Below are 23055 nucleotides of genomic sequence, written 5' to 3'. Positions count from 1 at the left end.
TAAAGGCTAGCAGTGGTGGGATTTGAACCCACGCCTCCGAGGAGACTGGAGCCTTAATCCAGCGCCTTAGACCGCTCGGCCACACTACCCTGCGGATGTCTACTCTTGCGTGCTTTAAGACACGTTTTTCAAGAGTCAAAGGTTAAGCGGTTAATTACTGTGCCGTCAACAGGTTATCATCTGGGGATATGCTGCATGTTGGCAGCCATTCTCAGTTCCATAAGGAAGAACGCATAACAGTACTGACTTTTGTTCCATTGCTCTGATACCACTGAGTGCAGCACCTACTGTCCGATCGCTTTTCCGATCGATTTTCCGATCGAAAATCAGATCGGATATGCATTAAATTATCTATCGAACCAACTATCTGCCAAAAAATCTCATGGTGTATTCCCATCATGAGACCCTGGAGGAAGCCTTCAAATAATTTTTGCATCTCAAGGAAACCGACCTTACTGGGGCAAGTGGGGAAAATGCCAGGGAACCCCTGAAAAGTCCTGAAGGAAGCTTGGGCTTCCAGGGAACCCTGGTTGAGAAAACCTGCTTTGGCCTGGCGTACAATAAAAGACATCCTCTCAAACCCCTAACTGCCCACGTAGTTAATGTATCAGCTTTTATGCAAAAGTAATGTCACCTGTCTAAAAAAATCACAATTGTCCACTTACGTACAATGTACAATGTAGCCCGTAGCACTGGAATAGATGCTATTGCACGTATACCTAAAATGCCATTCACCTACAATTGAGAGGAAACATTTGCCTACTATTGGGTAATAGGGGCAGATCTCACCTCAGTAATCTAAATGAGATCTTTGCCCTGTTTACTTTGTAGAAAGTCCTATCTGTTGCCACTGTTGCTGTCAAAAGGTCCTCCACAGCCAGGAGTTATGAGCTGTGGCACATTGTCAGAATCCAGTGGAAAAGTGCATGTAAAGGTCTTAAGCCATTTTAAGCACTTTTTTTTTCTAAACTGTATTCCTTTGTAGCGGTGAAAGAAAGTGTGGTGCTGGGTACGCCTCATTCATGTTGTTGTGCAAGCTGATGGAGGAAAAGAGAAGTATTTGAGCTTTCTTGTTGTTGATGAAGGGACGTAGGAGATCCACAAGAGGCCTGTAAGGCAAGATAGAAGTTGTAGACTGGCAGTGGTGGGATTTGAACCCACGCCTCCAAAGAGACTGGAGCCTAAATCCAGCGCCTTAGACCGCTCGGCCACACTACCTTGCCGATATCGATCTTTTGTGTGCTTTTAAAATGAGGTTTGTATGAGTGGAATGTTGAGTGGTTCATTATTGTGCCATCAACAAGTAATCAATTGGGGACATGCTGCATGTATGCACCTATTCTCATTACCGCGGAAAGAGAAAACACTTGACAGTACTGGCTTTGGTTCTATGCCTCTGATGACAGCACCTAGGAAAGTGCAGGTAAAGCACTCTATGCCACAGCAGAATCAATGGATTAGTCTTCTCAAATGTTACATTTGAGAAGACTAATCCATTAATTTCTGACCAAGATAAGCTCCTCAAGTGGCCCTGATGTATAAGCTTGGACAAGTATTTGAGCAAGTGTTAAAACCAGAGGAGCTGAGGCCTTATCTTTCCTACATAGTACATCCTCAGGGGTGCAGCTAAGGTTTCTGTGGCCCCAAGCGGACTGCAGGAAGTGGCCCTATCCTGCGGCTTGCGAAGCGCGCCGCGGCAAAAAATGGGTGTGGTTATCCCGCCAAAAGTGGGCGTGGCATAACAGGTGGGTGGAGCAGGGGGATGGGACGGGGCGTGTTTGCGCCGAAAAGTGGGCGTGGGGGGTGTTTGCCATGGCCGTTGCCATGACATTGAAAATAAATGCAATGTGGGCAACATTTTCAGCAGAAAACGCAATTTGGGCAACATGTCAGCAGAAAAATGCAATTTAAGCCACATTTCAGCAGAAAACAAATGCAATTTGGGCCACATTTCAGCAGAAAACAAATGCAATTTGAGCCACATTTCAGCAGAAAACAAACGCAATTTAGGCCACATTTCAGCAGAAAACAAACGCAATTTGGGCCACATTTCAGCAGAAAACAAATACAATTTAGGCCACATTTCAGCAGAAAACAAATGCAATTTGGGCAACACTTCAGCAGAAAACAAACGCAATTTAGGCCACATTTTAGCAGAAAACAAATGCAATTTGGGCCACATTTCAGCAGAAAACAAACGCAATTTGGGCCACATTTCAGCAGAAAACAAACGCAATTTAGGCCACATTTCAGCTGAAAACAAACGCAATTTGGGCCACATTTCAGCAGAAAACAAATGCAATTTGGGCAACACTTCAGCAGAAAAACGCAATTTAGGCCACATTTTAGCAGAAAACAAATGCAATTTAGGTCACATTTCAGCAGAAAACAAACGCAATTTGGGCAACACTTCAGCAGAAAAACGCAATTTAGGTCACATTTCAGCAGAAAACAAACGCAATTTGGGCCACATTTCAGCAGAAAACAAACGCAATGTGGGCCACATTTCAGCAGAAAACAAACGCAATGTGGGCCACATTTCAGAAAAAAAAAAAAAGAATTTACTCACCTGACAGAAGTCTTCTCTCCCGGTCAGCCTCTGGCGCGCAGCTTCCCCAGACTGCAATCTCCCGCGCTGAACTGAATAGCAGGGCTACGGGAAGATGGCGCCCGAAGCCCTATACTGGAGACACAAATAGTCTTCAGTACAGGGCTTCGGACACCATCTTCCCGTAGCGCTGCTCTGCCGGGCGCAAGCCCAGTGCGGACAACAGTGTGACCCAGAGGCGTAGCTAGGGTTTTCAGCGCCCGGGGACAGACAGTTTTTTGCGCCCTCCCCATCCTGACAGTCCTGCGGTGAGCAAAAATGGGCGTTTCCACGCATCACAATGTGGAGCTGGGGAGGGAAGGAGCGCACGACCGAGGGGGCTGGGGAGGGAAGGAGCGCACGACCGAGGGGGCAGGGGAGGGAAGGAGCGCACGACCGAGGGGGCTGGGGAGGGAAGGAGCGCACGACCGAGGGGGCTGGGGAGGGAAGGAGCGCACGACCGAGGGGGCTGGGGAGGGAAGGAGCGCACGACCGAGGGGGCTGGGGAGGAAAGGAGCGCACGACCGAGGGGGCTGGGGAGGGAAGGAGCGCACGACCGAGGGGGCTGGGAAAGGGAAGGAGCGCACGACCGAGGGGGCTGGGGAGGGAAGGAGCGCACGACCGAGGGGGGGTGGGGTGTTGAGGCTGGTAAGGGAAGGAGCGCATGGCTGGAGAGTGAAGGTGTGCACGACTGGGGGGGGGGGGGGGGGGGGAGGTAAGCTGGGGAGGAAGTGAGGGAAATTCGAGGTTGCTTGGAGGTGAGAGAGTGAGGGCACATTGAGGGTACTTGGGTGGGCACTTTCTGGATGCAGGGGGAGGATGAGAGAGAGTGAGGGCACACTGAGTGGTGACAGAGCAATAGAGCATTGTAAGTGGTGGGTAGGAGTACATGAGGGCACATTGGGGGTTCTGAGAGGAAAGTGCTGGTTATAGGGCACTATAGCAGGATGAGAGAGCATGGGCTGATTGAAGATGCAGGGGACAAGAGAGGCAAACAGTGGAGGCTGCTGCATGGAATGAGACTAGAGACCAATCTTACCTGGTTCCCCAGACCAGGCTTCTGTGTAACTTCTGCGACGCGGTCACGTGTTCCCCGCACCGGAGGTGTACAGCACCAGTCCTTTACATTTTAAATCTCCCCCAAGCTTTGTGGCTCTGCTCCGTCAGGGACCTGGCTAATCCGTGCAGTTGTGGATTCTCTCGCCCTGTATGGCAGGCGGGGGAAGTTGCTAGCAGGCACTGAGCTAGCACGTGGCCTGGCTGAACCCATCCAATAGGCTTCAATGGGGGGGCGGAGTTAATGTTACCGCAGTCGGACAGTCCTCCTCCTCACCCATCACCAACGAATGGATCTGGCTGGCCTGGCTCTGCGTTCCACTGAAAATGCACGCTGCGCGGTGGTGCGGCAGCTGCGTGTGACGTCACTGGGGACGTCACAGAGGGAGACACGGCCAGGGAGTTCCGAGCAATGCAGGGGGAGAGCGGAGGAAATTAAAAAAACGTCACAATGACGTCACATAGCCTCCGAGGCCCCTAAAGACATGAGGCCCCAAGCGGCCGCTTGGTCTGCTTGGTGCCTGGCGGCGCCCCTGTACATCCTTGTCAAGCAAGCGAGAAGTTAAAGGCTGGCAGTGGTGGGATTTGAACCCACGCCTCCAAGGAGACTGGAGCCTAAATCCAGCGCCTTAGACCGCTCGGCCACACTACCCTGCGGATGTCTACTCTTGCGTGCTTTAAGACACGTTTTTCAAGAGTCAAAGGTTAAGCGGTTAATTACTGTGCCGTCAACAGGTTATCATCTGGGGATATGCTGCATGTTGGCAGCCATTCTCAGTTCCATAAGGAAGAACGCATAACAGTACTGACTTTTGTTCCATTGCTCTGATACCACTGAGTGCAGCACCTACTGTCCGATCGATTTTCCGATCGAAAATCAGATCGGATATGCATTAAATTATCTATCGAACCAACTATCTGCCAAAAAATCTCATGGTGTATTCCCATCATGAGACCCTGGAGGAAGCCTTCAAATAATTTTTGCATCTCAAGGAAACCGACCTTACTGGGGCAAGTGGGGAAAATGCCAGGGAACCCCTGAAAAGTCCTGAAGGAAGCTTGGGCTTCCAGGGAACCCTGGTTGAGAAAACCTGCTTTGGCCTGGCGTACAATAAAAGACATCCTCTCAAACCCCTAACTGCCCACGTAGTTAATGTATCAGCTTTTATGCAAAAGTAATGTCACCTGTCTAAAAAAATCACAATTGTCCACTTACGTACAATGTACAATGTAGCCCGTAGCACTGGAATAGATGCTATTGCACGTATACCTAAAATGCCATTCACCTACAATTGAGAGGAAACATTTGCCTACTATTGGGTAATAGGGGCAGATCTCACCTCAGTAATCTAAATGAGATCTTTGCCCTGTTTACTTTGTAGAAAGTCCTATCTGTTGCCACTGTTGCTGTCAAAAGGTCCTCCACAGCCAGGAGTTATGAGCTGTGGCACATTGTCAGAATCCAGTGGAAAAGTGCATGTAAAGGTCTTAAGCCATTTTAAGCACTTTTTTTTTCTAAACTGTATTCCTTTGTAGCGGTGAAAGAAAGTGTGGTGCTGGGTACGCCTCATTCATGTTGTTGTGCAAGCTGATGGAGGAAAAGAGAAGTATTTGAGCTTTCTTGTTGTTGATGAAGGGACGTAGGAGATCCACAAGAGGCCTGTGAGGCAAGATAGAAGTTGTAGACTGGCAGTGGTGGGATTTGAACCCACGCCTCCAAAGAGACTGGAGCCTAAATCCAGCGCCTTAGACCGCTCGGCCACACTACCTTGCCGATATTGATCTTTTGTGTGCTTTTAAAATGAGGTTTGTATGAGTGGAATGTTGAGTGGTTCATTATTGTGCCATCAACAAGTAATCAACTGGGGACATGCTGCATGTATGCACCTATTCTCATTACCGCGGAAAGAGAAAACACTTGACAGTACTGGCTTTGGTTCTATGCCTCTGATGACAGCACCTAGGAAAGTGCAGGTAAAGCACTCTATGCCACAGCAGAATCAATGGATTAGTCTTCTCAAATGTTACATTTGAGAAGACTAATCCATTAATTTCAGACCAAGATAAGCTCCTCAAGTGGCCCTGATGTATAAGCTTGGACAAGTATTTGAGCAAGTGTTAAAACCAGAGGAGCTGAGGCCTTATCTTTCCTACATAGTACATCCTTGTCAAGCAAGCGAGAAGTTAAAGGCTGGCAGTGGTGGGATTTGAACCCACGCCTCCGAGGAGACTGGAGCCTTAATCCAGCGCCTTAGACCGCTCGGCCACACTACCTTGCCGATATCGATCTTTTGTGTGCTTTTAAAATGAGGTTTGTATGAGTGGAATGTTGAGTGGTTCATTATTGTGCCATCAACAAGTAATCAACTGGGGACATGCTGCATGTATGCACCTATTCTCATTACCGCGGAAAGAGAAAACACTTGACAGTACTGGCTTTGGTTCTATGCCTCTGATGACAGCACCTAGGAAAGTGCAGGTAAAGCACTCTATGCCACAGCAGAATCAATGGATTAGTCTTCTCAAATGTTACATTTGAGAAGACTAATCCATTAATTTCTGACCAAGATAAGCTCCTCAAGTGGCCCTGATGTATAAGCTTGGACAAGTATTTGAGCAAGTGTTAAAACCAGAGGAGCTGAGGCCTTATCTTTCCTACAAAGTACATCCTTGTCAAGCAAGCGAGAAGTTAAAGGCTGGCAGTGGTGGGATTTGAACCCACGCCTCCGAGGAGACTGGAGCCTTAATCCAGCGCCTTAGACCGCTCGGCCACACTACCCTGCGGATGTCTACTCTTGCGTGCTTTAAGACACGTTTTTCAAGAGTCAAAGGTTAAGCGGTTAATTACTGTGCCGTCAACAGGTTATCATCTGGGGATATGCTGCATGTTGGCAGCCATTCTCAGTTCCATAAGGAAGAACGCATAACAGTACTGACTTTTGTTCCATTGCTCTGATACCACTGAGTGCAGCACCTACTGTCCGATCGCTTTTCCGATCGATTTTCCGATCGAAAATCAGATCGGATATGCATTAAATTATCTATCGAACCAACTATCTGCCAAAAAATCTCATGGTGTATTCCCATCATGAGACCCTGGAGGAAGCCTTCAAATAATTTTTGCATCTCAAGGAAACCGACCTTACTGGGGCAAGTGGGGAAAATGCCAGGGAACCCCTGAAAAGTCCTGAAGGAAGCTTGGGCTTCCAGGGAACCCTGGTTGAGAAAACCTGCTTTGGCCTGGCGTACAATAAAAGACATCCTCTCAAACCCCTAACTGCCCACGTAGTTAATGTATCAGCTTTTATGCAAAAGTAATGTCACCTGTCTAAAAAAATCACAATTGTCCACTTACGTACAATGTACAATGTAGCCCGTAGCACTGGAATAGATGCTATTGCACGTATACCTAAAATGCCATTCACCTACAATTGAGAGGAAACATTTGCCTACTATTGGGTAATAGGGGCAGATCTCACCTCAGTAATCTAAATGAGATCTTTGCCCTGTTTACTTTGTAGAAAGTCCTATCTGTTGCCACTGTTGCTGTCAAAAGGTCCTCCACAGCCAGGAGTTATGAGCTGTGGCACATTGTCAGAATCCAGTGGAAAAGTGCATGTAAAGGTCTTAAGCCATTTTAAGCACTTTTTTATTCTAAACTGTATTCCTTTGTAGCGGTGAAAGAAAGTGTGGTGCTGGGTACGCCTCATTCATGTTGTTGTGCAAGCTGATGGAGGAAAAGAGAAGTATTTGAGCTTTCTTGTTGTTGATGAAGGGACGTAGGAGATCCACAAGAGGCCTGTGAGGCAAGATAGAAGTTGTAGACTGGCAGTGGTGGGATTTGAACCCACGCCTCCAAAGAGACTGGAGCCTAAATCCAGCGCCTTAGACCGCTCGGCCACACTACCTTGCCGATATCGATCTTTTGTGTGCTTTTAAAATGAGGTTTGTATGAGTGGAATGTTGAGTGGTTCATTATTGTGCCATCAACAAGTAATCAATTGGGGACATGCTGCATGTATGCACCTATTCTCATTACCGCGGAAAGAGAAAACACTTGACAGTACTGGCTTTGGTTCTATGCCTCTGATGACAGCACCTAGGAAAGTGCAGGTAAAGCACTCTATGCCACAGCAGAATCAATGGATTAGTCTTCTCAAATGTTACATTTGAGAAGACTAATCCATTAATTTCTGACCAAGATAAGCTCCTCAAGTGGCCCTGATGTATAAGCTTGGACAAGTATTTGAGCAAGTGTTAAAACCAGAGGAGCTGAGGCCTTATCTTTCCTACATAGTACATCCTCAGGGGTGCAGCTAAGGTTTCTGTGGCCCCAAGCGGACTGCAGGAAGTGGCCCTATCCTGCGGCTTGCGAAGCGCGCCGCGGCAAAAAATGGGTGTGGTTATCCCGCCAAAAGTGGGCGTGGCATAACAGGTGGGTGGAGCAGGGGGATGGGACGGGGCGTGTTTGCGCCGAAAAGTGGGCGTGGGGGGTGTTTGCCATGGCCGTTGCCATGACATTGAAAATAAATGCAATGTGGGCAACATTTTCAGCAGAAAACGCAATTTGGGCAACATGTCAGCAGAAAAATGCAATTTAAGCCACATTTCAGCAGAAAACAAATGCAATTTGGGCCACATTTCAGCAGAAAACAAATGCAATTTGAGCCACATTTCAGCAGAAAACAAACGCAATTTAGGCCACATTTCAGCAGAAAACAAATGCAATTTGGGCAACACTTCAGCAGAAAACAAACGCAATTTAGGCCACATTTTAGCAGAAAACAAATGCAATTTGGGCCACATTTCAGCAGAAAACAAACGCAATTTGGGCCACATTTCAGCAGAAAACAAACGCAATTTAGGCCACATTTCAGCTGAAAACAAACGCAATTTGGGCCACATTTCAGCAGAAAACAAACGCAATTTAGGCCACATTTCAGCAGAAAACAAATGCAATTTGGGCAACACTTCAGCAGAAAAACGCAATTTAGGCCACATTTTAGCAGAAAACAAATGCAATTTAGGTCACATTTCAGCAGAAAACAAACGCAATTTGGGCAACACTTCAGCAGAAAAACGCAATTTAGGTCACATTTCAGCAGAAAACAAACGCAATTTGGGCCACATTTCAGCAGAAAACAAACGCAATGTGGGCCACATTTCAGCAGAAAACAAACGCAATGTGGGCCACATTTCAGAAAAAAAAAAAAAGAATTTACTCACCTGACAGAAGTCTTCTCTCCCGGTCAGCCTCTGGCGCGCAGCTTCCCCAGACTGCAATCTCCCGCGCTGAACTGAATAGCAGGGCTACGGGAAGATGGCGCCCGAAGCCCTATACTGGAGACACAAATAGTCTTCAGTACAGGGCTTCGGACACCATCTTCCCGTAGCGCTGCTCTGCCGGGCGCAAGCCCAGTGCGGACAACAGTGTGACCCAGAGGCGTAGCTAGGGTTTTCAGCGCCCGGGGACAGACAGTTTTTTGCGCCCTCCCCATCCTGACAGTCCTGCGGTGAGCAAAAATGGGCGTTTCCACGCATCACAATGTGGAGCTGGGGAGGGAAGGAGCGCACGACCGAGGGGGCTGGGGAGGGAAGGAGCGCACGACCGAGGGGGCAGGGGAGGGAAGGAGCGCACGACCGAGGGGGCTGGGGAGGGAAGGAGCGCACGACCGAGGGGGCTGGGGAGGGAAGGAGCGCACGACCGAGGGGGCTGGGGAGGGAAGGAGCGCACGACCGAGGGGGCTGGGGAGGAAAGGAGCGCACGACCGAGGGGGCTGGGGAGGGAAGGAGCGCACGACCGAGGGGGCTGGGAAAGGGAAGGAGCGCACGACCGAGGGGGCTGGGGAGGGAAGGAGCGCACGACCGAGGGGGGGTGGGGTGTTGAGGCTGGTAAGGGAAGGAGCGCATGGCTGGAGAGTGAAGGTGTGCACGACTGGGGGGGGGGGGGGGGGAGGTAAGCTGGGGAGGAAGTGAGGGAAATTCGAGGTTGCTTGGTGGTGAGAGAGTGAGGGCACATTGAGGGTACTTGGGTGGGCACTTTCTGGATGCAGGGGGAGGATGAGAGAGAGTGAGGGCACACTGAGTGGTGACAGAGCAATAGAGCATTGTAAGTGGTGGGTAGGAGTACATGAGGGCACATTGGGGGTTCTGAGAGGAAAGTGCTGGTTATAGGGCACTATAGCAGGATGAGAGAGCATGGGCTGATTGAAGATGCAGGGGACAAGAGAGGCAAACAGTGGAGGCTGCTGCATGGAATGAGACTAGAGACCAATCTTACCTGGTTCCCCAGACCAGGCTTCTGTGTAACTTCTGCGACGCGGTCACGTGTTCCCCGCACCGGAGGTGTACAGCACCAGTCCTTTACATTTTAAATCTCCCCCAAGCTTTGTGGCTCTGCTCCGTCAGGGACCTGGCTAATCCGTGCAGTTGTGGATTCTCTCGCCCTGTATGGCAGGCGGGGGAAGTTGCTAGCAGGCACTGAGCTAGCACGTGGCCTGGCTGAACCCATCCAATAGGCTTCAATGGGGGGGCGGAGTTAATGTTACCGCAGTCGGACAGTCCTCCTCCTCACCCATCACCAACGAATGGATCTGGCTGGCCTGGCTCTGCGTTCCACTGAAAATGCACGCTGCGCGGTGGTGCGGCAGCTGCGTGTGACGTCACTGGGGACGTCACAGAGGGAGACACGGCCAGGGAGTTCCGAGCAATGCAGGGGGAGAGCGGAGGAAATTAAAAAAACGTCACAATGACGTCACATAGCCTCCGAGGCCCCTAAAGACATGAGGCCCCAAGCGGCCGCTTGGTCTGCTTGGTGCCTGGCGGCGCCCCTGTACATCCTTGTCAAGCAAGCGAGAAGTTAAAGGCTGGCAGTGGTGGGATTTGAACCCACGCCTCCAAGGAGACTGGAGCCTAAATCCAGCGCCTTAGACCGCTCGGCCACACTACCCTGCGGATGTCTACTCTTGCGTGCTTTAAGACACGTTTTTCAAGAGTCAAAGGTTAAGCGGTTAATTACTGTGCCGTCAACAGGTTATCATCTGGGGATATGCTGCATGTTGGCAGCCATTCTCAGTTCCATAAGGAAGAACGCATAACAGTACTGACTTTTGTTCCATTGCTCTGATACCACTGAGTGCAGCACCTACTGTCCGATCGATTTTCCGATCGAAAATCAGATCGGATATGCATTAAATTATCTATCGAACCAACTATCTGCCAAAAAATCTCATGGTGTATTCCCATCATGAGACCCTGGAGGAAGCCTTCAAATAATTTTTGCATCTCAAGGAAACCGACCTTACTGGGGCAAGTGGGGAAAATGCCAGGGAACCCCTGAAAAGTCCTGAAGGAAGCTTGGGCTTCCAGGGAACCCTGGTTGAGAAAACCTGCTTTGGCCTGGCGTACAATAAAAGACATCCTCTCAAACCCCTAACTGCCCACGTAGTTAATGTATCAGCTTTTATGCAAAAGTAATGTCACCTGTCTAAAAAAATCACAATTGTCCACTTACGTACAATGTACAATGTAGCCCGTAGCACTGGAATAGATGCTATTGCACGTATACCTAAAATGCCATTCACCTACAATTGAGAGGAAACATTTGCCTACTATTGGGTAATAGGGGCAGATCTCACCTCAGTAATCTAAATGAGATCTTTGCCCTGTTTACTTTGTAGAAAGTCCTATCTGTTGCCACTGTTGCTGTCAAAAGGTCCTCCACAGCCAGGAGTTATGAGCTGTGGCACATTGTCAGAATCCAGTGGAAAAGTGCATGTAAAGGTCTTAAGCCATTTTAAGCACTTTTTTTTTCTAAACTGTATTCCTTTGTAGCGGTGAAAGAAAGTGTGGTGCTGGGTACGCCTCATTCATGTTGTTGTGCAAGCTGATGGAGGAAAAGAGAAGTATTTGAGCTTTCTTGTTGTTGATGAAGGGACGTAGGAGATCCACAAGAGGCCTGTAAGGCAAGATAGAAGTTGTAGACTGGCAGTGGTGGGATTTGAACCCACGCCTCCAAAGAGACTGGAGCCTAAATCCAGCGCCTTAGACCGCTCGGCCACACTACCTTGCCGATATCGATCTTTTGTGTGCTTTTAAAATGAGGTTTGTATGAGTGGAATGTTGAGTGGTTCATTATTGTGCCATCAACAAGTAATCAATTGGGGACATGCTGCATGTATGCACCTATTCTCATTACCGCGGAAAGAGAAAACACTTGACAGTACTGGCTTTGGTTCTATGCCTCTGATGACAGCACCTAGGAAAGTGCAGGTAAAGCACTCTATGCCACAGCAGAATCAATGGATTAGTCTTCTCAAATGTTACATTTGAGAAGACTAATCCATTAATTTCTGACCAAGATAAGCTCCTCAAGTGGCCCTGATGTATAAGCTTGGACAAGTATTTGAGCAAGTGTTAAAACCAGAGGAGCTGAGGCCTTATCTTTCCTACATAGTACATCCTCAGGGGTGCAGCTAAGGTTTCTGTGGCCCCAAGCGGACTGCAGGAAGTGGCCCTATCCTGCGGCTTGCGAAGCGCGCCGCGGCAAAAAATGGGTGTGGTTATCCCGCCAAAAGTGGGCGTGGCATAACAGGTGGGTGGAGCAGGGGGATGGGACGGGGCGTGTTTGCGCCGAAAAGTGGGCGTGGGGGGTGTTTGCCATGGCCGTTGCCATGACATTGAAAATAAATGCAATGTGGGCAACATTTTCAGCAGAAAACGCAATTTGGGCAACATGTCAGCAGAAAAATGCAATTTAAGCCACATTTCAGCAGAAAACAAATGCAATTTGGGCCACATTTCAGCAGAAAACAAATGCAATTTGAGCCACATTTCAGCAGAAAACAAACGCAATTTAGGCCACATTTCAGCAGAAAACAAACGCAATTTGGGCCACATTTCAGCAGAAAACAAATACAATTTAGGCCACATTTCAGCAGAAAACAAATGCAATTTGGGCAACACTTCAGCAGAAAACAAACGCAATTTAGGCCACATTTTAGCAGAAAACAAATGCAATTTGGGCCACATTTCAGCAGAAAACAAACGCAATTTGGGCCACATTTCAGCAGAAAACAAACGCAATTTAGGCCACATTTCAGCTGAAAACAAACGCAATTTAGGCCACATTTTAGCAGAAAACAAATGCAATTTAGGTCACATTTCAGCAGAAAACAAACGCAATTTGGGCAACACTTCAGCAGAAAAACGCAATTTAGGTCACATTTCAGCAGAAAACAAACGCAATTTGGGCCACATTTCAGCAGAAAACAAACGCAATGTGGGCCACATTTCAGCAGAAAACAAACGCAATGTGGGCCACATTTCAGAAAAAAAAAAAAAAGAATTTACTCACCTGACAGAAGTCTTCTCTCCCGGTCAGCCTCTGGCGCGCAGCTTCCCCAGACTGCAATCTCCCGCGCTGAACTGAATAGCAGGGCTACGGGAAGATGGCGTCCGAAGCCCTATACTGGAGACACAAATAGTCTTCAGTACAGGGCTTCGGACACCATCTTCCCGTAGCGCTGCTCTGCCGGGCGCAAGCCCAGTGCGGACAACAGTGTGACCCAGAGGCTGTAACGAGCAGTGCACACAGATTTGCACTGAATGCAGAATGTCACTTAATGTGGAAATACTGAAGACCAAAACCAGGGTAAATGTGAAATAAAGTAATGATTTATTTACAAGGACAGGATATATACACAAGTGATGCTGCAATTGGTGCATGAACATAAATACAAATGAATTGTACAACTAGCAATATGATTGCAGGCAATTGTCTTGCGATCAGACATACACAAACCAATAATAATATATACAGTGTGCACACAGTGAACCCCGAACCCTGTCTAACTAAGCTAACTAACTAATATATACACAGGATAATATACAACCAAGCGCAGGACATATGCAGCAGGCAATAGGTTAGTCAACAAGCCGAGATCAGATACCAGGACATCAAGCAATACAATCAGTGAGCAGAAGAATAGTCAGACAAAGCCAATATCATAAACCAGGGAATCAAGCAATCAGGTAACAGGCAGACAGGTTACAGGTAACAGGTATCAGGAAGCAGGTAACAGGAGCAATGACCAGAACACAGGCTCTAGGGCTATCCACATCAATGAACTAGCAACAGTGTTCTGTTGTAGCTGGACTTTTATAATCTGCAGGATGGTCATGTGACCTCTTCCAAGGCTGCAGAGACACAGTTCTTGAATACAGAGACCTCTGCTGGTGGGCAGAGGGAACTTCAGGAGGAATGTAAAATGTTCTTGAAATGAGGGGACATCTGCTGGTGAACAGAGGAAGTCCATACAGTTCACAAACGTCACCAGCAGGAACAGATCGTGACAGTACCCCCCCCTTGAGGAGCGGCCTCAGGACGCTCCACCAGACTACCAATTCACATCCACCTGGGTCCCAAGAAACATTGGGCGAAAAGGCAGACAGCAGACTGGAGACCGTCAGGCAACAAGGCAAGATGCACAGCAGTCTGAAGAACATCAGGAAGGACCAGGAATCAGATGTCATCAGGAACAGCAGCAGGCAGAACCAGGAACCAGATATCAGGAAAGGCAGCAGGCAGAACCAGGAAGCAGATGTCATCAAGCAGGGCAGCAGGCAGAACCAGGAACCAGATGTCATCAGGAAAGACAGCAGGCAGGACCAGGAACCAGATGTCATCAGGAAAGGCAGCAGGCAGAACCAGGAACTGGATGTCATCAGGAAAGGCAGCAAGCAGAACCAGGAACCAGATGTCATCAGAAACGGAAGCAGGCAGGGCCAGGAACCAGATATCAGGAAAGGCAGCAGGCAGAACCAGGAAGCAGATGTCATCAAGCAGGGCAGTGGACTAGACACCAGCAGGAAGGACAGCATGTAAACAAGTCTCCAGCCAAACAGTTCAATAGTATACCTCTACCAGGACAATCGATTTGGCTTTAGCAGAGGTCTGCAAAACTGGGCTTTGTTGTCAGAAGTCTGTAGGAGCTGAGGAACAACAAAATTCTGAGGGTGGGCATCAACAAAAGTCTTTAGAGGGTGGGCATCAGACAAGGTAGCAACAGGCTGGCTAGCTTCAGGCAGGGTGGCAACAGGCTGGCTAGCTTCAGGCAGGGTGGCAACAGGCTGGCTAGCTTCAGGCAGGGTGGCAACAGGCTGGCTAGCTTCAGGCAGGGTGGCAACAGGCTGGAAAGCTTCAGGCAGGGTGGCAACAGGCTGGAAAGCTTCAGGCAGGGTGGCAACAGGCTGGAAAGCTTCAGGCAGGGTGGCAACAGGCTGGAAAGCTTCAGGCAGGGTGGCAACAGGCTGGAAAGCTTCAGGCAGGGTGGAAACAGGCTGGCTGGCTTCAGGCAGGGTGGCAACAGGCTGGCTGGCTTCAGGCAGGGTGGCAACAGGCTGGCTGGCTTCAGGCAGGGTGGCAACAGGCTGGCTGGCTTCAGGCAGGGTGGCAACAGGCTGGCTGGCTTCAGGCAGGGTGGCAACAGGCTGGCTGGCTTCAGGGGTCTGGACCATTAGCTGAGCGCTTGGCTGGGCCGTTGGCTGAGCACCTTGCTGGGCCGTTGGCTGAGCACTTGGCTGAACCGTTGGTAGACACCCCAATACAGTCTGTGCAAGCTGAAACATATCCTGTGCGGGCTGGAGCAAAACCTGTGCGGGCTGAAGCAAAGTCTGTGCGGGCTGAAGCAAAGTCTGTGCGGGCTGAAGCAAAGTCTGTGCGGGCTGAAGCAAAGTCTGTGCGGGCTGAAGCAAAGTCTGTGTGGGCTGACGCAAAACCTGTGCGGGCTGAAGCAAAACTTCCGCTGTACCTGTTGGCAGAGATGCAGTTGGACAGGAGGGCAGAGATGCAGCTGGACGGGCTGGCAAACTTACTGCTGGACTGGTTGGCAAAGATGCAGCTGCACAAGATGGTAAAGATGTAGCTGGGCAGGATAGCAAACTTTCTGCTGGACCTGGTGACAGAGATGCAGCTGGACTGGTTGGCAAAGATGCACCTGGACAGGCTGGTAAACTGGTTGGCAGTGGCTGGAGCGAAGTGCTGTCCCTTGCAGACTTGGCAGGAGCTGTAGGCTGTGTAGACATGTCAGAAATTGTAGTTTGCAAAGATCTGGCAGGAAGAGATGAAGTTAACCACTGCTGTACCGAAAGTAAGAAGACTGTGAGCTGAATACAGGTTTCTGCAAGCTGGATGCAAAGTTCTGCTGGCAGGATGCAAGAGTCTGCAGGCAGCTGGAGACAAGGTTCTGCAGATGGCTGTATGCAAAGTTCATCAGGAGGCTGGGTGCAACAGTCTGCAGGAGGCTGGGTGCAACAGTCTGCAGGAGGCTGGATGAGAGGTTCTGCAAGCGGGTGGATGAGAGGTTCTGCAAGCGGCTGGATGAGAGGTTCTGCAGGCGGCTGGGTGCAAGAGTCTGCAGGCGGCTGGGTGCAAGAGTCTGCAGGCGGCTGGGTGCAAGAGTCTGCAGGCGGCTGGGTGCAAGAGTCTGCAGGCGGCTGGGTGCAAGAGTCTGCAGGCGGCTGGGTGCAAGAGTCTGCAGCAGGCTGGATGAGAGGTTCTGCAGCAGGCTGGATGAGAGGTTCTGCAGCAGGCTGGATGAGAGGTTCTGCAGCAGGCTGGATGAGAGGTTCTGCAGCAGGCTGGATGAGAGGTTCTGCAGCAGGCTGGATGAGAGGTTCTGCAGCAGGCTGGATGAGAGGTTCTGCAGCAGGCTGGATGAGAGGTTCTGCAGCAGGCTGGATGAGAGGTTCTGCAGCAGGCTGGAGGCAAGAGTCTGCAGGCTTTTGTGTCAAAGTTTGTAAGGTGATTCCACCTGGATCTGGTGCAACAGGTAGTAAATGGTGAATAGATGAGGTTGGAAAGTATTTCCGTTTATTCTTTGCTTTGACGGTTTTCAAAGCGAGAACAGGCTCTTGGTATGTAACTGGATACTGCTTTAACCAAGGTGTAGATCTTTTTGCAGTCTGAAGGGGAACTGATTTGTGATTAGAAGCAGGTTTAACCTTAGCCACTGAGCACTGTGTGAGCTGGTCATTAGAAAGATTAGCAGAAGGAAAGTAGGTAGACAGAACTTTCTCCCATGCATCAATTAATGGGGAAACATACCTTTGCATGCAAGCATCCAAGTTTACCAACATTTGTGCAGATCTTATACATGCAAATACAAATGATTCATCTTTCTGAGCATAATACTGAGTAAACGACCTCCAATCATCCACCAATTCATTAAACAGACACTCAATCTCCCATTTTCCAAATGGAGGGTCCCAGTCACTTTTAATGGGAACTGATAGCTTACCCTGAGCACAACTTGAGGATTGAACTGTCAGTGTGGAGGTAACTGGAACATAATTTGATTCAATTGGTTCAGACTGATTTATTGCTGTGGAGGAATTATTACAATAAATGGAAACTGGCAAGGTTCTGGTTTGAGTCCAGGATGCGGAAGGATCTCTTATAGTGACAAGAGTTTGCAGAATTTGCAATAAAGATTGCACCTCATATTCCGCAAACTTGCCCTGTTGCACAAGGGATTTAACATGCCTAATAATTTGCATTAATTCCTCACGGGAATACACTGACAATTTATTATAACAATCATGTTTGTCTTTATCTGCTAACAAGGAATAATATTTATTATGCTGAATAGTCCAGTCAACTTCCATAGCTGAAACAAATGTGTTTCCAGTGTTAATGGAGGTAGCAGGACCATGATTGGATTTAATTGGCTCAATCTGTTGATTAGGCTGATAATAGGTTGTTGTAGCTGGATTTTTAGCTACCAAAAGAGTTTGCAGAATCTGCAGCAGGGCTTGTACATCAGACACTGAAAAAATATTTTGCTGCACAAAATGATTAATTTGTGAAATTAATTGCTGCAATTCATCATAGGAGTAATCTAAAAACTCTTTATAACAGTGTTTTCTATCCTCCTCTGCAAATATGGCAAAGTAATCTATATCCTGCGGAGTCCAGTTTAACCCCATGGCTGGAGCAAAATGAACCTTCAGTATTTCCAAGTGACTGTTTTGGCTAGTTCATTCTGTAACGAGCAGTGCACACAGATTTGCACTGAATGCAGAATGTCACTTAATGTGGAAATACTGAAGACCAAAACCAGGGTAAATGTGAAATAAAGTAATGGATTTATTTACAAGGACAGGATATATACACAAGTGATGCTGCAATTGGTGCATGAACATAAATACAAATGAATTGTACAACTAGCAATATGATTGCAGGCAATTGTCTTGCGATCAGACATACACAAACCAATAATAATATATACAGTGTGCACACAGTGAACCCCGAACCCTGTCTAACTAAGCTAACTAACTAATATATACACAGGATAATATACAACCAAGCGCAGGACATATGCAGCAGGCAATAGGTTAGTCAACAAGCCGAGATCAGATACCAGGACATCAAGCAATACAATCAGTGAGCAGAAGAATAGTCAGACAAAGCCAATATCATAAACCAGGGAATCAAGCAATCAGGTAACAGGCAGACAGGTTACAGGTAACAGGTATCAGGAAGCAGGTAACAGGAGCAATGACCAGAACACAGGCTCTAGGGCTATCCACATCAATGAACTAGCAACAGTGTTCTGTTGTAGCTGGACTTTTATAATCTGCAGGATGGTCATGTGACCTCTTCCAAGGCTGCAGAGACACAGTTCTTGAATACAGAGACCTCTGCTGGTGGGCAGAGGGAACTTCAGGAGGAATGTAAAATGTTCTTGAAATGAGGGGACATCTGCTGGTGAACAGAGGAAGTCCATACAGTTCACAAACGTCACCAGCAGGAACAGATCGTGACAGAGGCGTAGCTAGGGTTTTCAGCGCCCGGGGACAGACAGTTTTTTGCGCCCTCCCCATCCTGACAGTCCTGCGGTGAGCAAAAATGGGCGTTTCCACGCATCACAATGTGGAGCTGGGGAGGGAAGGAGCGCACGACCGAGGGGGCTGGGGAGGGAAGGAGCGCACGACCGAGGGGGCAGGGGAGGGAAGGAGCGCACGACCGAGGGGGCTGGGGAGGGAAGGAGCGCACGACCGAGGGGGCTGGGGAGGGAAGGAGCGCACGACCGAGGGGGCTGGGGAGGGAAGGAGCGCACGACCGAGGGGGCTGGGGAGGAAAGGAGCGCACGACCGAGGGGGCTGGGGAGGGAAGGAGCGCACGACCGAGGGGGCTGGGAAAGGGAAGGAGCGCACGACCGAGGGGGCTGGGGAGGGAAGGAGCGCACGACCGAGGGGGGGGTGGGGTGTTGAGGCTGGTAAGGGAAGGAGCGCATGGCTGGAGAGTGAAGGTGTGCACGACTGGGGGGGGGGGGGGGGAGGTAAGCTGGGGAGGAAGTGAGGGAAATTCGAGGTTGCTTGGAGGTGAGAGAGTGAGGGCACATTGAGGGTACTTGGGTGGGCACTTTCTGGATGCAGGGGGAGGATGAGAGAGAGTGAGGGCACACTGAGTGGTGACAGAGCAATAGAGCATTGTAAGTGGTGGGTAGGAGTACATGAGGGCACATTGGGGGTTCTGAGAGGAAAGTGCTGGTTATAGGGCACTATAGCAGGATGAGAGAGCATGGGCTGATTGAAGATGCAGGGGACAAGAGAGGCAAACAGTGGAGGCTGCTGCATGGAATGAGACTAGAGACCAATCTTACCTGGTTCCCCAGACCAGGCTTCTGTGTAACTTCTGCGACGCGGTCACGTGTTCCCCGCACCGGAGGTGTACAGCACCAGTCCTTTACATTTTAAATCTCCCCCAAGCTTTGTGGCTCTGCTCCGTCAGGGACCTGGCTAATCCGTGCAGTTGTGGATTCTCTCGCCCTGTATGGCAGGCGGGGGAAGTTGCTAGCAGGCACTGAGCTAGCACGTGGCCTGGCTGAACCCATCCAATAGGCTTCAATGGGGGGGCGGAGTTAATGTTACCGCAGTCGGACAGTCCTCCTCCTCACCCATCACCAACGAATGGATCTGGCTGGCCTGGCTCTGCGTTCCACTGAAAATGCACGCTGCGCGGTGGTGCGGCAGCTGCGTGTGACGTCACTGGGGACGTCACAGAGGGAGACACGGCCAGGGAGTTCCGAGCAATGCAGGGGGAGAGCGGAGGAAATTAAAAAAACGTCACAATGACGTCACATAGCCTCCGAGGCCCCTAAAGACATGAGGCCCCAAGCGGCCGCTTGGTCTGCTTGGTGCCTGGCGGCGCCCCTGTACATCCTTGTCAAGCAAGCGAGAAGTTAAAGGCTGGCAGTGGTGGGATTTGAACCCACGCCTCCAAGGAGACTGGAGCCTAAATCCAGCGCCTTAGACCGCTCGGCCACACTACCCTGCGGATGTCTACTCTTGCGTGCTTTAAGACACGTTTTTCAAGAGTCAAAGGTTAAGCGGTTAATTACTGTGCCGTCAACAGGTTATCATCTGGGGATATGCTGCATGTTGGCAGCCATTCTCAGTTCCATAAGGAAGAACGCATAACAGTACTGACTTTTGTTCCATTGCTCTGATACCACTGAGTGCAGCACCTACTGTCCGATCGATTTTCCGATCGAAAATCAGATCGGATATGCATTAAATTATCTATCGAACCAACTATCTGCCAAAAAATCTCATGGTGTATTCCCATCATGAGACCCTGGAGGAAGCCTTCAAATAATTTTTGCATCTCAAGGAAACCGACCTTACTGGGGCAAGTGGGGAAAATGCCAGGGAACCCCTGAAAAGTCCTGAAGGAAGCTTGGGCTTCCAGGGAACCCTGGTTGAGAAAACCTGCTTTGGCCTGGCGTACAATAAAAGACATCCTCTCAAACCCCTAACTGCCCACGTAGTTAATGTATCAGCTTTTATGCAAAAGTAATGTCACCTGTCTAAAAAAATCACAATTGTCCACTTACGTACAATGTACAATGTAGCCCGTAGCACTGGAATAGATGCTATTGCACGTATACCTAAAATGCCATTCACCTACAATTGAGAGGAAACATTTGCCTACTATTGGGTAATAGGGGCAGATCTCACCTCAGTAATCTAAATGAGATCTTTGCCCTGTTTACTTTGTAGAAAGTCCTATCTGTTGCCACTGTTGCTGTCAAAAGGTCCTCCACAGCCAGGAGTTATGAGCTGTGGCACATTGTCAGAATCCAGTGGAAAAGTGCATGTAAAGGTCTTAAGCCATTTTAAGCACTTTTTTTTTCTAAACTGTATTCCTTTGTAGCGGTGAAAGAAAGTGTGGTGCTGGGTACGCCTCATTCATGTTGTTGTGCAAGCTGATGGAGGAAAAGAGAAGTATTTGAGCTTTCTTGTTGTTGATGAAGGGACGTAGGAGATCCACAAGAGGCCTGTGAGGCAAGATAGAAGTTGTAGACTGGCAGTGGTGGGATTTGAACCCACGCCTCCAAAGAGACTGGAGCCTAAATCCAGCGCCTTAGACCGCTCGGCCACACTACCTTGCCGATATTGAACTTTTGTGTGCTTTTAAAATGAGGTTTGTATGAGTGGAATGTTGAGTGGTTCATTATTGTGCCATCAACAAGTAATCAACTGGGGACATGCTGCATGTATGCACCTATTCTCATTACCGCGGAAAGAGAAAACACTTGACAGTACTGGCTTTGGTTCTATGCCTCTGATGACAGCACCTAGGAAAGTGCAGGTAAAGCACTCTATGCCACAGCAGAATCAATGGATTAGTCTTCTCAAATGTTACATTTGAGAAGACTAATCCATTAATTTCTGACCAAGATAAGCTCCTCAAGTGGCCCTGATGTATAAGCTTGGACAAGTATTTGAGCAAGTGTTAAAACCAGAGGAGCTGAGGCCTTATCTTTCCTACATAGTACATCCTTGTCAAGCAAGCGAGAAGTTAAAGGCTGGCAGTGGTGGGATTTGAACCCACGCCTCCGAGGAGACTGGAGCCTTAATCCAGCGCCTTAGACCGCTCGGCCACACTACCTTGCCGATATCGATCTTTTGTGTGCTTTTAAAATGAGGTTTGTATGAGTGGAATGTTGAGTGGTTCATTATTGTGCCATCAACAAGTAATCAACTGGGGACATGCTGCATGTATGCACCTATTCTCATTACCGCGGAAAGAGAAAACACTTGACAGTACTGGCTTTGGTTCTATGCCTCTGATGACAGCACCTAGGAAAGTGCAGGTAAAGCACTCTATGCCACAGCAGAATCAATGGATTAGTCTTCTCAAATGTTACATTTGAGAAGACTAATCCATTAATTTCTGACCAAGATAAGCTCCTCAAGTGGCCCTTGGACAAGTATTTGAGCAAGTGTTAAAACCAGAGGAGCTGAGGCCTTATCTTTCCTACAAAGTACATCCTTGTCAAGCAAGCGAGAAGTTAAAGGCTGGCAGTGGTGGGATTTGAACCCACGCCTCCGAGGAGACTGGAGCCTTAATCCAGCGCCTTAGACCGCTCGGCCACACTACCCTGCGGATGTCTACTCTTGCGTGCTTTAAGACACGTTTTTCAAGAGTCAAAGGTTAAGCGGTTAATTACTGTGCCGTCAACAGGTTATCATCTGGGGATATGCTGCATGTTGGCAGCCATTCTCAGTTCCATAAGGAAGAACGCATAACAGTACTGACTTTTGTTCCATTGCTCTGATACCACTGAGTGCAGCACCTACTGTCCGATCGCTTTTCCGATCGATTTTCCGATCGAAAATCAGATCGGATATGCATTAAATTATCTATCGAACCAACTATCTGCCAAAAAATCTCATGGTGTATTCCCATCATGAGACCCTGGAGGAAGCCTTCAAATAATTTTTGCATCTCAAGGAAACCGACCTTACTGGGGCAAGTGGGGAAAATGCCAGGGAACCCCTGAAAAGTCCTGAAGGAAGCTTGGGCTTCCAGGGAACCCTGGTTGAGAAAACCTGCTTTGGCCTGGCGTACAATAAAAGACATCCTCTCAAACCCCTAACTGCCCACGTAGTTAATGTATCAGCTTTTATGCAAAAGTAATGTCACCTGTCTAAAAAAAATCACAATTGTCCACTTACGTACAATGTACAATGTAGCCCGTAGCACTGGAATAGATGCTATTGCACGTATACCTAAAATGCCATTCACCTACAATTGAGAGGAAACATTTGCCTACTATTGGGTAATAGGGGCAGATCTCACCTCAGTAATCTAAATGAGATCTTTGCCCTGTTTACTTTGTAGAAAGTCCTATCTGTTGCCACTGTTGCTGTCAAAAGGTCCTCCACAGCCAGGAGTTATGAGCTGTGGCACATTGTCAGAATCCAGTGGAAAAGTGCATGTAAAGGTCTTAAGCCATTTTAAGCACTTTTTTTTTCTAAACTGTATTCCTTTGTAGCGGTGAAAGAAAGTGTGGTGCTGGGTACGCCTCATTCATGTTGTTGTGCAAGCTGATGGAGGAAAA

The 23055-nt window shown here is 48.7% G+C and overlaps 13 non-coding genes across 13 annotated transcripts; all 13 read right to left on the bottom strand.

The window, feature by feature from the left end:
- Window positions 1–7: 7 nt before the first annotated feature.
- On the bottom strand, window positions 8–89 carry TRNAL-AAG (transfer RNA leucine (anticodon AAG)). Its single transcript has one exon. It is a non-coding gene; the product is annotated as a tRNA-Leu (tRNA).
- Window positions 90–1136: 1047 nt separating this feature from the next.
- Window positions 1137–1218, bottom strand: TRNAL-UAG (transfer RNA leucine (anticodon UAG)). The gene has a single exon. It is a non-coding gene; the product is annotated as a tRNA-Leu (tRNA).
- A 2995-nt stretch (window positions 1219–4213) lies between these two features.
- On the bottom strand, window positions 4214–4295 carry TRNAL-UAG (transfer RNA leucine (anticodon UAG)). Its single transcript has one exon. It is a non-coding gene; the product is annotated as a tRNA-Leu (tRNA).
- A 1035-nt stretch (window positions 4296–5330) lies between these two features.
- TRNAL-UAG (transfer RNA leucine (anticodon UAG)) lies at window positions 5331–5412 on the bottom strand. Its single transcript has one exon. It is a non-coding gene; the product is annotated as a tRNA-Leu (tRNA).
- A 423-nt stretch (window positions 5413–5835) lies between these two features.
- TRNAL-AAG (transfer RNA leucine (anticodon AAG)) lies at window positions 5836–5917 on the bottom strand. The gene has a single exon. It is a non-coding gene; the product is annotated as a tRNA-Leu (tRNA).
- Window positions 5918–6340: 423 nt separating this feature from the next.
- On the bottom strand, window positions 6341–6422 carry TRNAL-AAG (transfer RNA leucine (anticodon AAG)). Its single transcript has one exon. It is a non-coding gene; the product is annotated as a tRNA-Leu (tRNA).
- A 1047-nt stretch (window positions 6423–7469) lies between these two features.
- Window positions 7470–7551, bottom strand: TRNAL-UAG (transfer RNA leucine (anticodon UAG)). Its single transcript has one exon. It is a non-coding gene; the product is annotated as a tRNA-Leu (tRNA).
- A 2959-nt stretch (window positions 7552–10510) lies between these two features.
- Window positions 10511–10592, bottom strand: TRNAL-UAG (transfer RNA leucine (anticodon UAG)). Its single transcript has one exon. It is a non-coding gene; the product is annotated as a tRNA-Leu (tRNA).
- A 1035-nt stretch (window positions 10593–11627) lies between these two features.
- TRNAL-UAG (transfer RNA leucine (anticodon UAG)) lies at window positions 11628–11709 on the bottom strand. Its single transcript has one exon. It is a non-coding gene; the product is annotated as a tRNA-Leu (tRNA).
- An 8186-nt stretch (window positions 11710–19895) lies between these two features.
- TRNAL-UAG (transfer RNA leucine (anticodon UAG)) lies at window positions 19896–19977 on the bottom strand. Its single transcript has one exon. It is a non-coding gene; the product is annotated as a tRNA-Leu (tRNA).
- Window positions 19978–21012: 1035 nt separating this feature from the next.
- Window positions 21013–21094, bottom strand: TRNAL-UAG (transfer RNA leucine (anticodon UAG)). The gene has a single exon. It is a non-coding gene; the product is annotated as a tRNA-Leu (tRNA).
- Window positions 21095–21517: 423 nt separating this feature from the next.
- TRNAL-AAG (transfer RNA leucine (anticodon AAG)) lies at window positions 21518–21599 on the bottom strand. Its single transcript has one exon. It is a non-coding gene; the product is annotated as a tRNA-Leu (tRNA).
- Window positions 21600–22010: 411 nt separating this feature from the next.
- On the bottom strand, window positions 22011–22092 carry TRNAL-AAG (transfer RNA leucine (anticodon AAG)). The gene has a single exon. It is a non-coding gene; the product is annotated as a tRNA-Leu (tRNA).
- Between the last annotated feature and the right edge of the window lie 963 nt (window positions 22093–23055).

The sequence above is a fragment of the Hyperolius riggenbachi genome, chromosome 12 (assembly GCF_040937935.1).
Source record: "Hyperolius riggenbachi isolate aHypRig1 chromosome 12, aHypRig1.pri, whole genome shotgun sequence".
Lineage (NCBI taxonomy): Eukaryota > Metazoa > Chordata > Amphibia > Anura > Hyperoliidae > Hyperolius > Hyperolius riggenbachi.
Note: the sequence above shows the minus strand (reverse complement) of the source record. Positions and strands in the feature narration are given on the sequence as shown.